Source organism: Erythrolamprus reginae, chromosome Z (assembly GCF_031021105.1).
Source record: "Erythrolamprus reginae isolate rEryReg1 chromosome Z, rEryReg1.hap1, whole genome shotgun sequence".
In the NCBI taxonomy this organism is placed as follows: Eukaryota; Metazoa; Chordata; class Lepidosauria; order Squamata; family Dipsadidae; genus Erythrolamprus; species Erythrolamprus reginae.
In genome coordinates, this window is record NC_091963.1 from 38780289 (window position 1) to 38793952 (window position 13664).

Here is a 13664-nt window from a genome sequence, read left to right on the forward strand (position 1 = left end):
AGTAACGGAAAATGTGTGGTATCAAATATTAATTACCTCTGCCTTTGCTTATATTGACCGGGGGGGGGGGGAGACGAGACAGGCAGACAGACAGACAGACAGACAGAAAGACAGACAGTGTGGTTTTGTAATTAGCTTGGTGTCAAAAGATAAATCTTATATAGAAGGAGAAAATGAGTCAGAAAAGATTTTCTTAGGGGGATGAAGAGAGACAAGTTGAGAGACTTGCCATACAAGGAAAGAAATTAGAAGGAACTTGTCCCTTATAAAGTACAGTGGTACCTCTACTTAAGAACTTAATTTGTTCTGTGACTAGGTTCTTAAGTAGAAAGGTTTGTAAGTAGAAACATTTTTTCCATAGCAATCAATGTAAAAGCAAATAATGTATGCAAACCCCATTAGGAAAGAAATAAAAGCTCGGAATTTGGGTAGGAGAAGAGGAAAAAGAGGAGGAGGACAATCACTGCCGAAGGAAGAAGGTGAGGTGAGGGGAACAAAAAAATCCAAAACATTAAGGCTTAAAAAAAAGAGAGACTCTGAGGTGGTGAGGAGAAGCATGCACCTCCATACACCCGGCGTGAGGCTGCCTCCCATACACTGCACCAGAGAGAGAAACCCAGGCAGGCCAGAGAGGGGAACCTCCCACTCCTTTGACCAAAAGGCTGCTGCTGCTACCTGCTTCCTCTTCCTTCCCATGCTGAAGGGCTCCCCTCTCCCTCTAGCTTGCTCGCTTTATAGCCGATGCCTTTCCTTCACTGTGGTGACTGCTTGGTTCGGCTGAAGCTGAGTTGATCCAGCTGGGGCGAAGCACCCCCTTTTGCCTTTCCATGCCCAGATGCTCTGGGAGGCAGCATCACGCCAGGTATATGGGAGGCATTGTGAAGGAGTCACCACAGCAAAGTGGTTTATTCCCTCTCCAAGTGCCCAGAGAAAAGAAAACACTTTGTTCGCTCTGGGCTGCCCAGTGTGAAGGGAGAGTTTCTTTTCTCTGGGCACTGGCAGAGGTTTATTCCCTCTCCAAGCGCCAGAGAAAGGAAAATGCTTTGTTCGCTCTGGACTGCCAACGCTTCATTAAACGCCACCAAAGGCTCCTCTGGCAACCCAGAAAAGCCCAAGATGGCTGGGATTAAGGGGGAATGGCAGGAAACTGGCCAGGCCTTCGTGCCGCTCTCAAATTTCCTGGGAAATTTTTCTGGCCTCGGGTCTTAAGTAGAAATGGTTGTGAGAAAAGGCAAACAATCTTGAACACCCGGTTCTTATCTAGAAAAGATCTTAAGTAGAAGCGTTCATAGGTAGAGTGTACCACTGTACTTCTGTACTTACTATTGTGTTTTCTTTTTTTCTGTTTAAAAGTGGAAAATTAATAAAAATATTTAAAAGAAAGTTAGTTCACTAGGGAAACATAATTTCCTAGTCATATAATTTTATTATTGCTTAGGTATAAAAAGTGGCCAAAGCAGCACATCAAACATGTGGCTTATTGTGGCTGGCTTTTAGAACTTTTTCATACCTAAGAAAATTTATATATTTGTTGGTGTAGATAGATAAATAGAAGGAAAAGAAGCAGGGGTGGGCTGCTGCCTGGAGGGGGGTGGGCGGACGCAGTGGGGTACTGAAAATGGAGCTCCATCCCAGAGCACCCAATTTGCACTGAAAGATGTTGAAAGAAAATTCAGGGCATCCTGCAGAAGCCACACCCACAGTGTGGTAGTAAAATTTTTGAAAGCCGTTCACTGATAAAAGGTAGATATTACATGGAGAATGATGATTACATTATTAAGCAAGTGGATATTTGTGGAGAAAGAGAAAAGAGAGAAAGAGAGAAAGAGAGAAAGAGAGAAAGAGAGAAAGAGAAGAAAGGAGAGAAAGAGAGAAAGAGAGAAGAGAGAAAGAGAGGAAAGAGAGAAAGAGAGAAGGAGAGATAAGAGAGAAAGAGAGAAAGAGAGAAAGAGAGAGAGGCAGGCAGACAGGCAGGCAGACAGATGTTAGATAGAGATTGATAGATAAGAATAAGTAGATAAATAGAGTGAGATGAAACAGAAAGAAAGGGAGAGAAATAGTAATCTTTTAAAAAACGTATTTTGCAAGCTAACAGAAACAGCTAAGAGTAGCACTGTGAAAGTTAAAAATATCTATTTACAATCCATGGATAAACATTTGTTATGGAAAAATAATTCACGAACTGAGAATGGATCACATATAGTGAACAAATTCCATACTTACACTAGCAATGTCCTACTTTGTACTTTATTGTCTGTCTGTCTGTCTGTCTGTCTATATGTCTGTCAATCTATCTATCTTGTTATTTTTTGTTTGTTTGTTTATTATTTGATCATCCTCCCATTAGGCTTATATTCATTTTTAAGTTTTATATGAGAAGGTGAGAGGAATACTTCCTAGCTAGGAGTGATTAGACAGGCTCTGATCCAAACAAGTGTTTTCAATATGCCTAGTGTTATTCTCAAAAGACATCAAATATTTCTATTGGGAAAATTAATTTCAGAAGGAGCAGATTTTCAGTGTAGAATGTGGAGTTTAGATGTCTTCAGGGAAGTAAGTCTTTAAAATGTTTTCCAATTCAGAGAGATATGAAATCTCTTGCACATAGGAAAAAATCTTTGCAAGCTTTAACATACTTGTTGTTCTGGGACCCTGTTATATGCAATGTATTTAAAAGTCTACAAAAACACATGATAGAAAAGATTCCTACCTATACATAAGAGCCAGTGTGGTTTAGTGCTTAAAGTGATCAGTTCTACTCCATGTTTAGGCAAAAAGTATGTTGTTGACGCTTGACCAGTTACTCTCTCTCTAAGGTCAATCTACTTCAGAGTACAGTTGTGGGGGAAATAGGATGAAAGGATATTATGCATCTTTTAAAAACTGCTGTATTAAAAAAAATGAAATTGATATATACAAGAAAGACAATAATCAATTCAAGCTGGACACAAAAGAAGCACTGTAGAAGAAAATTCTTCAGCATTCTTTCAGCCTGGCCTTGTTTTATTAAGTACTCTGAAATGCCAATAGTGCTTGGGCATATAACAAAAGAGGAAATGGAATGTTTAGCTCATGCAAAAAGAGACACTTAAGGTATACATTTTGCACATATTTACCTGAAATAAGTCACAGTGAACAATCTGCACCTTGCAGTTGAATAAATATGTAGCAGTTCTATTAGCTTGGCAAATTGCTGCCAAGCTCTATACTGGTATATACCACTTGCATTAGAAACCTAAGAAAATGCCACATGGCAGTCACAAATATTTGTAATGGGAGACTTTCCAGTCTGTAATTACATTACTCTTGAAATTCTAACAGTAGAGAATATAGAGCAGCACTTATACAAATAATCAGCCTCAGGGTGCTTTCAGAAGACAAGTTACATCAAGGGGAACAATTTCTTTACAGAAATTCAAGGCATGGCCCCTTGTCAGAGATTCTTTGACCAGAAGCTTGGAAAAATAAGAGCATATTCTGCAACACATAAGTAGATTCTCCCTTGGATGCTCTTTTTGTATTTTGGTAACATTTGGAAAATGTTTTTTCTTTCCTGCACATGTGTGCACTTTCCCTTACAACCTTTAGCATGTATCACTCAATCTCTTTTTTAACACAAAAGTTAATTGGAGTAAGCCACTTATTTTGAGTACAAACCCAACTTGTCTATTCCAGTTTATATTGATGTTAAAGCACCAGTAAGTAAGTTTTTCAGGCCTTGGTGCAAGAGATGAGAAAAAAGTCATAGTGATCTTCCAAGCAAGGAGCAGCAATAAATTATTGATGAAAATGTCTATACTATTAATTCCTTAACTACATACAATCCATTGTTTTCACATATCCTGTCTAGACACAGATAAACACAAACTCTCAGAAATGAATCTGAATGAGCCTGCCTTGAAGCAAGAAGGGTGGAAGAGAATTTAAATTCAAATAGGTAAGGGCTTGGTTTGTTGTGGTTGTTTTTCCATATAAGGAACATTGAGATTGAGAGAAATAAGCTGAATTATTTCTGCTTCTGTTCCTTTGGGTCACTCAATTATGCTGCTTAAAGAATGCCCTATATTTTATGGGATTTCATTATAGCCACAAGCTCTGGGATGATATGAGAAGTCAAACCCTACATTCTAGTGTCATATTTTAAGAATACTGAAAATCTTCCAGTATAAACATAGTGTACTGGATAGTCTTAATATTAGTGGGAAAATGCAATTGTTTTTGTTAAAATATAATGACAAAATTGCTAACTTTCTGCATCCTAAAGCATTGCAGTGAGATATTTTAAAAGTTAATCCTAACTTTCTGTAATAGATATTATAGAAAAGATTAGTCATAGTTTGCATTTTATAATTGCTATCTTAATATTTAATGTATTTTTTACTTTGAAATTATGTGAAACCACTTAAAAAAATACTATAAGTATATATTGTTTACCAAATGTCCATCAAATTCTCATTTTGTGTTTGTGATTCTCCAAACATTTTTATCTATAGATTTAGACAGTGATGGGCTACCAAAATTTTTACTATCACATTGTGGGCGTGGCTTATGCATTTGGTTTCAACAACTTTCAGTGCAAATTGGGTGTTCTGGGGTGGAGCTCCATTTTCGCTACCCCACTGCGTTCGCCTCTGTCCGGGCAGTAGCCCACTCCTGATTATCTACTATATAAAGTATATGTACACACACGCATGCCCAGATTTTCTAAAATTATACACATTCAACCTCATTTACTGTGATAGGAAAATAATAATAATAATAATAATAATAATAATAATAATAATAATAATAATTTATTAGATTTGTATGCCACCCCTCTCCGGAGACTCGGGGCGGCTCACAACAACAATAATAATAACAATATGACAGTGTAACAAATCTAATATTTTTAAAAAGCATCTAAAAACCCATTATTTAAAAACCATACAACACAAGCATACCATACATAAAACTATATAAACCTAGGGGAGATGTCTCAATTCCCCCATGCCTGGCAATACAGGTGGGTCTTAAGTAATTTGTGAAAGACAAGGAGGATGGGGGCAGTTTTCATCTCGGGGGGAGTTGATTCCAGAGGGCTGGGGCCGCCACAGAGAAGGCTCTTCCCCTGGGGCCCGCCAGATGACATTGTTTAGTCGACGGGACCCAGAGAAGACCAACTCTGTGGGACCTTATCAGCCGCTGGGATTCATGTGGCAGAAGACGGTCCTGGAGGTATTCTGGTCCGATGCCATGTAGGGCTTTAAAGTTCATTATCAACACTTTGAATTGCAACCGGAAACTGATCAGCAGCCAACTCAAAACATACCCAGAGCCCAGAAGGGGAAAAAAGAAACAAAATCAAATATTTTCTACAGGTACTGTGTACCCGACCACTGGAACTGGTACTGCGTACCTGACCGTACTCGTAAGAGCCCACCACTGGATTTAGAATGCACACTCTATGGTCCATATGGCTAAACAAGAACTCACAAATTTAGTTCTTTTATGTTTACATTTGAAAAGGAATGTGCATAGACTAATGATAGTGATCCATTTCCCTACTCTGTTTGTTAGACAGAACCCCACTTAAGCTAAAGTTACTACATGTCCTCTGGCCAGCAGACATAACCTTAAAATCAAACACTGTCTGGCTTTTAGAGTGCTGGCACTCTTTCCTTAATAACTTCCCTACTTAGAAACTGTTCAAATTTAAGATAACACTAAAAAAATGTTACAATGAGTCATCACACTTATGACTGTTGCAATCTCTCTGTGGTTATATATTCACTATTTGTGCACTACACAGCCAACTTCCAACAAGCAGAATCGATGGAGAAGGTAGCACTAAAATCAGAAGGTTTTTTTCTACAGTCAAAATACTAATGTATTTGTATTAACAAATTTTAAGTAATCAACTGTATCCTTCTGGCTGTTCTGGATAAGGAAAAGTAAGCACAAAAGTTTAGTGTTCGGAGAGGGGTGGCATACAAATATAATAAATTGAACAAATTGAATTATTGAATGGCCTATGCCCCAACATCAAAAATACCAAATATTTGGAAACCTGCCCAAACATGGCCATATTTCATTACTGAAGATCTAATGAAGACCAACTCCTTCTATTACTTGAGATCAAAACAATAGCCCCATCAAAGACAAATACTAGTGATTGTCTACTAGAACTCCAAGATCCTTCTCACAATTACTGCTGTTGAGCCATGTACTGTCTATTTATGTGCATTTGCAAATCTGTGCATTTGGCCTGCCTTGCTGAAGGGTAAAACCCTACCTTTCTCACCATTGAATTATATTTTGTTGGATAAGGCCCATTGCTCATCTCTATCAAGAACTTTCTAGATCTAAAGCTTATCTTCTTCTTTTTTTGTTAATATTTTATTGATTTTCAAAAGAAAGACACACATAACAAACACCACAGGTAACATTTAGTGGAGCTACAGTCTCTCCGCCCAAAATAGAAGTCATCAGTATAATAAGAAAAAAAAAGAATATTAAAATCATTTTGTTTTACTACATCATCTATATGGTATGCATAACTGTCAATTTTGATATAATGAATATAGACATAAGTAAAGATTTATAAACATCCATGTAAAAATTTTCAAGAGAGAATAGAGAAAGAAAATAAAAAAGAAAAGAATTTGATATTTATGTTATGTATAATATATATTGTAAATAGTCACTAACTATTACGGTTAAGTATTACTATTACAGTTACGAAGCTTATCTTCTACAGTACAGGTCACCTTTTTTCAGAGGAAAGGAAAGGAAGGGGGAGGAGGGGAGGGGAGGAACTACAGCTACATCTCTGGAATATGGGACTGACTTTTCCAACAACATCAGCAAGCCACCGTCAAATAAGCTTTAAATATTTTGTAATAATTACACTTAATAATTTTGTTACAATTCAACAACTTTTAAACATTTTGTTATAATTAAATAAGAATTAATAATTTTGTTATGTTAAATAGGTGCATTTGATATCAATAAAATGGAAGTTCTCTGATCATTATTTTACAAATGCATTTATTTTTAAAAGTCATATCAATGGTCTATGAGACTTAAAATTATGAATTTGGTGGTCTGCAGGATTTAAAAATATGACCTTGGTGGTCTATGAGGTCCAAAAGGTTGGGGACCCCTGTTCTAAAGTGTTGGATATTTCCCTCTAGCTTGGTGACATCTGCAAATCTTTCTCAATCAAAGGGAATTATTCAAATAACAGAATTGGAAAGAATCTTGGAAGTCCGTCTAGTCCAACTCTCGGATCCACAGGAAATACCAGTGATGGCGAACCTTTTTTTCCTCGGGTGCCAAAAGAGTGTGCATGTGCATTATCACGCATGCACGAGTGCCCACACCCATGATCCAGTGCCCGAGGAAGGTAAAAACAGCTTCACCCAGCCCCCGGAGGCCCTCTGAAGGCAGAAACGGCCTTTCCCCCAACTTCTGGTGGGCCCAGTAGGCTCCTGTTTCTCCCTCCCCAGGCTCCAAAGGCTTCCCTGGAGCTGGGGCGTAGTAAAAACCCTCCCCCTGGATGCTCTCTGGAAGCCAAAAATTCCTTCCCAGAGCCTCTGTGTGGGTGGCAGACACATGCACGTTGGAGCTGAGCTAGGGCAACAGCTTGCATGCCAGCAGATATGGCTCCGCATGCCACCTGTGTCACCCATGGCATAGGTTCGCCATCACTGCCCTATACCATTTCAGACAAATTGTTGTCTAATCTCTTCTTTAAAATTTCCAGGGTTGGAGCACTCACAACTTCTGGAGACAAGGTTTTCCACTGATTAATTGTTCTAATTATCAATTAAATTTCTCCTTATTTCCATAGTTCTAGGTTGCTTCACTCCATTATAGTTTCCATCCTGCCTTCAGGTGCTTTGGAGAATATTTTGACTCTCTCTTCTTTGTGGCAACCCCTGAATTATTGAAACACTGCTATCTGAGTCCTTCTTGTCATTAAACTACACATACCTAATTCCAGCAACTATTATTTATAAGTTTCAGCCTCCATTCTTCTTATCATCCTTACATCTTTTTTAAAATGAGAAATAACATATTAATTCAGGCTGAGAACAAGAAAAGGAAATTAGGAAATTAATGATTGCAATAAGTGTTTCTTATTTTTATAAATGAGTAATGCACAAAAGCCCCTAAGAAACAATTTTTTAAGTCAGATATTTACTACAAAATGAGATACTATATTAGAATTGACTCTGAGTGCAGAAAGACGACATACTCATTTCATCAGTTTTACATTAATTTAACTGATAGTGAATCAAAATTTGAATGCATTCATTAGTTTCAATGCTTCTGCTTGATATCTGGAGCTCTTCAGGCATTCTTCAGTCTTTCTGCTTGCAAGATTTAAAATAATCCTAAATAATATGCAATAATTCTGCTTCTACTAAACTCTACCACTTTTATTTGAAGTTTTCAAATAATTTCTTATTTGTGAAATAAATAATTTCTTATGTGCAAAATAAATAGGGGGAAGGGAAACAAAGCTTTTCTGAACCAGGAATCAATATTAACTCTCTCTCTCTTTCTCTCTCTCTCTCCCTATCCATCTATCTCTATCTTTATTTGAAAAAGTCACTACAAACGTGTTATTCATTTCTAATTAAACTGTTGAGATTTTTAGATGCTATATATATATTACTATTTTTTATTACACATATTTTATTACAAATTAGCCGATGACACTATTTCTGTTACAGGGGAAGAGCCTTCTCTATGGCAGCTCCAGCCCTCTGGAACCAACTCCCTCCAGAGATCAGAATTGCCCCCACCCTCCTTGCCTTTCGTAAGCTCCTTAAAACCCACCTCTGCTGTCAGGCATGGGGGAATTGAGATGTTCTTTCCCCCTGGGCCTCTACAGTTTATGCATGGTATGTCAGTATGTATGTCTGGTTTTTATAATAAGGGTTTTTAGTTGTTTTATTATTGGATTGCTACATATTGTTTTTATCACTGTTGTTAACCGCCCTGAGTCCACGGAGAGGGGCGGCATACAAATCCAATAAATAAATAAATCAAATAAATAAATCAAATATAAACTGTAGATAAGTCATTTTTCTAGAAAGATATTAATTTCTGCTACAGAAATTAGGATACCTTGAAAGGGTACTTTTCAACATGCAGCATCTTTATTTTATATCTTTAGTGTCACATAGAATATAAAGGTGCAACATTTTAACTATTATATATTATGTTTTAAAATTCAACAGTTGTTTGAGCTAAGGAGCCATCTCAAGAAAGAGTTGGCAAAACAGCTGGCCCACTTTAAATTAGATCTGACCTAGAAGGAGGTTCAGTAGAAGCATCTCATTGAGGACTAGGAACATAGACTTTCCAAGCAGAGGGCAGGCCTGCAGGAGTGCAAAGCCAGGTACTGGCGCATGGAGGCTCATCGCGCTGAGATGGTCAGCCAGTTCCAGGCCATGATGCAGTGCCGTTGGAACAAGGCCCTCTGACTCTTCGCCATCAGCAGCACTTCCCTTCAGCCTTCTCCCAAAATCCTGCACCAGGAGGTTGAAGCAGCCCCAAAGTCAGAATTTCTGCTCCCCTTTGACTCACACAAAAAGACCCCCATAAAAGGGAGTGACTTTCTGCAGCAAGAGATTCAAACTTAATACGAACCGTTCCAAACTTGACTGTAAAAAATATGATTTCAACAATCGAGTTATCGAAGCGTGGAACTCATTGCTGGACTCAATTGTGTCAACCCCTAACCCCCAACATTTCTCCCTTAGACTCTCCACGATTGACCTCTCCAGGTTCCTAAGAGGCCAGTAAGGGGCGTACATAAGTGCACTGGTGTGCCTATCATCCCCTGTCCAATTGTCTTTCCTTTCTCTCACTTATCATATATATTCTTTTTCTTTCATATATCGTCTCCTCTAAGTTCACTTTTACCCTTATATATATTACTACATGTCTATTTTTCTTCCTATGTATTTGTGTATTGGACAAATGAATAAATAAATAAACACAAATATTCATTGCATATATCCGTATTTTGAAGACCCCTGATTTAGTGCAAAATTAAAAATGCAAATAATTTTTCTGAGGACTCCCAAAATTTTATCACAGACCACCAGTGGTCCACCAGTTGGTGACAGCTGACCTAAAGCATATTTTAGGTACACCAAGTTTCTGATTGCATGAAGCAAGTGAAAAGGGGAGAAAGGATATGATATAGGAAAGTACAAGTCTGTTTAGCTGTCCTGCACTAGAGAAATCAGTAGATTCAGGCAGTTCAAAAAAGTATAAATATTTTATTGCAAGCTTAAGCTCTATATAAGAATCTGATAAACTAGTATTCAAGACAAATGCATTGGAAATAACTAAGGCACTTAAGATGGGCAGAACTTAGATCTCTTACAAACATAAGGATTCATGATTTATGACACGTTTGCCTCTTCTCTCGGGTTCAACCTGGTCATCTCCAACATTAGTTTCCACAATCCTAATGTAATTCATAGAAAGTAGCAGGAGGGAGGGAAGAGACTGCTGCTCCGCTGGACTACGGCATTAAGATCAAATATAGGGAAACTTTTCAGTTAATTTTGAAAAACAACAGATAGTTCAGAAGGATTAGACTCCCCCGTTTCGGAGGATCGTGTTACCTTGTGTCTCGGCAGTGCTTTTCTCTTTATTTCCTGCTGTGAGAAAGCTGGGAGCCCCGATCAGCTGGGGCTCGGAAAATGGCGATTGTGACCGAGCTGGTTTGATTCTGCCCTGAATCCACACTTTTTAAGAGCATTCTGCAGTGGGGTGAGCTGTATTGTTGCAATTACATTGAGGCTCAACCCGGGGGCTGGCAGAGATAAGAAGAGTGGGGGTTGCCGCCCAGCATTGACTCATACTGACACGGACAGAGGTGGAAAAGGAGAGGTGGAGAGGGACTGAGAAGGAGCGAGCGAGTGTGTGAATGTTCAGGGCAAGCATGCTGGGCCGACTGTGCACGGGCCGAGGAGGAAAGTAGATGGAGGAAAACGTCCCCCACAACAGCAGGACGTTCCCAAAAACAACGGGATCTACCGGATAGACGCTGGACGTCGAGTGGTTACATGGTGGGCACGCTTGACGTCGGAGGGCTTTGCGGTGGACATACTCGGTGCTGGAGTGCCTGGAAGAAGGAGGGTCTGCCATTATAGTGAACAAGGAGATTGTGAGAAAGAAACTGCCAGATTGAAATTGACAGTATGAAAACCTTGTGGCTGCTGGATGCTATAACTGAAGACCAGGGGATACAGAGATACCTCTCAAATAACAGCAGAGGTACTGGTAGACATTTGGGGCGACCCATGAGAGACCGGGGGTGTCGTGGAGGTGAGAAAGCTGATAACAACGACAGTGGCAAAGAGAAAACCTGGGACAACAGAGGACAGAGTTTATACTCAAGACTGTTTGTCCTACTAATAACATCATACATCCCTCAGACTCACCTTTTTAGACTGGATGATATCTATATGAACTTGGCTTAATTGATTAATTAACTGACCAGTTGAAATATCTTCTACCTATATATTTATTTTTATTACTCATATTTATCTATATTTTTAATAATTAATATTTTAATAATATGAACTATTAGTTTTATATTAACTCTTTTTAATTAAATTATTGTGGGGATTTTTAAGTGGATGGGAGGATGGTAGTGATGGCATGAATGAATGGGACTATTTTAGTAATTATTGGAATGAATGGAATACTGTGAATGAAAATGAATGGGAGGGGAGTGATAGATGGAATGGAGTGGGTGGGAGGGATTATAATATGTATGGAATGAATGAATATGACATGAATGGAATTTTTGGCACACCTGACGCTGGAGGGGCAGGAGGGGAGGGGACACTTATCTCTGGGGTGGCAGAGGGTCAAAATATCCCAGTCTTGCTGGGGAGAGGCAGGTATGGCGGAAGCCATGGAGCTAGCCGTTCCAGGGGAAGGAGGAATCGCTGCTTAGTAGCGATCCCTTCTTCAGGCTCCATGAGCTTAACTCAAAGCACTGGTGATGAGTGTAATTCTGGCCCTGGGCTCAAGTTGTTGCTACTCAATGCCAGGTCGGTGGTAAATAAAGCTCTCCTCATCCGGGATCTGATCCTGGATGAGGAGGCCGACCTGGCTTGTGTGACCGAAACCTGGCTGGGCCCGGAGGGAGGAGTCCCTCTCTCTGAAATTTGCCCAGCTGGGTTTCGGGTATGGCACCAACCTCGACCCCAGGGAAGGGGGGGAGGAGTGGCTATTATAGCCAGGGAGAGTCTTGGCCTGCGTAGGCTCATTGCTCCAGAGGTTGCGGGTTGCGAGTCCCTCCTGGTGAAGTTGGACTTAGGGGTTCAGGTGGGCTTGTTACTCACGTACCTGCCTCTCAGCTGCGTGTCAACAGCCCTGCCTGTGCTGCTCGAGGAGGTGGCCGGGCTGGCGGTGGAGTTCCCCGGACTTATCGTCCTGGGGGACTTCAATCTGCCGTCGCTCGGCGGTTCCTCTGGACTGGCACAGGAGTTCATGGCCACCATGACAGCCATGGACCTGACTCAAGTAGTTCAGGGTCCGACTCACGAGGGTGGGCACGCACCCGATATGATATTCTTCTCTGAGCAACTGAGTAATGATCTGAGATTAAGGGGCTTAGATGTGCTGCCTTTGTCGTGGTCAGATCATTTCCTACTGCGGCTTAACTTCCTGGCTCCAATCCTTCCCCGCAGGGAGGCGGAACCAATTAGGAGGTTCCGCCCCAGACGCCTGATGGATCCAGAAGGCTTCCAGATGGCGCTTGGGGTTATTCCAGATACACTTGTCCACAGTTCGGCAGAGTCTCTTGCTGAGGCCTGGAACAAGGCTGCAGGGGAGGCTCTTGACCGGATTGTGCCGTTGCGACCTCTCCGCGGCACTAGACCCCGTAGAGCTCCATGGTTCAACGAGGAGCTCCGGGTGTTGAAGCGCCAGAAGAGACGTCTGGAGAAGCGATGGAGGAAGAGTAAGTCCGAATCCGATCGAACACTTGTAAGAGCTCATATTAAGACTTACAAAGTGGCGCTCAAGGCGGCAAGATGCGCGTATCATGCCGCCTTGATTGCATCAGCGGAATCCCGCCCGGCCACTCTGTTTAGGGTAACCCGCTCCCTTCTTAATCAGAGGGGAGTTGGGGAGCCCTTGCAGAGTAGTGCCGAGGATTTTAACACGTTTTTCGCTGATAAAATCGCCCGGATCCGAGCAGACCTCGACTCCAATTGTGAAACAGAGTCGACTGACAATGAGTCAGTCGAGGTGACTGGGGCTAAACGTCTTTGTCCATCTGTCTGGGAGGAGTTTGACTTGGTGACACCTGATGAAGTGGACAAGGCCATTGGAGCTGTGAGTTCCGCCACCTGTTTACTGGATCCGTGTCCCTCTTGGCTGGTTTCGGCCAGTCGAGGGGTGACACGGAGCTGGGTCCAGGAGATTGTCAACGCCTCCTTGGGGAGGGGGTCCTTTCCGCCACTTTATAAGGAGGCGGTTGTGCGCCCCCTCCTCAAGAAGCCTTCCCTGGACCCAGCCGTGCTTAATAACTACCGTCCAGTCTCCAACCTTCCCTTCATGGGGAAGGTTGTCGAGAAGGTGGTGGCACTTCAACTCCAGCGGTCCTTGGATGAAGCCGATTATCTAGGTCCTCAGCA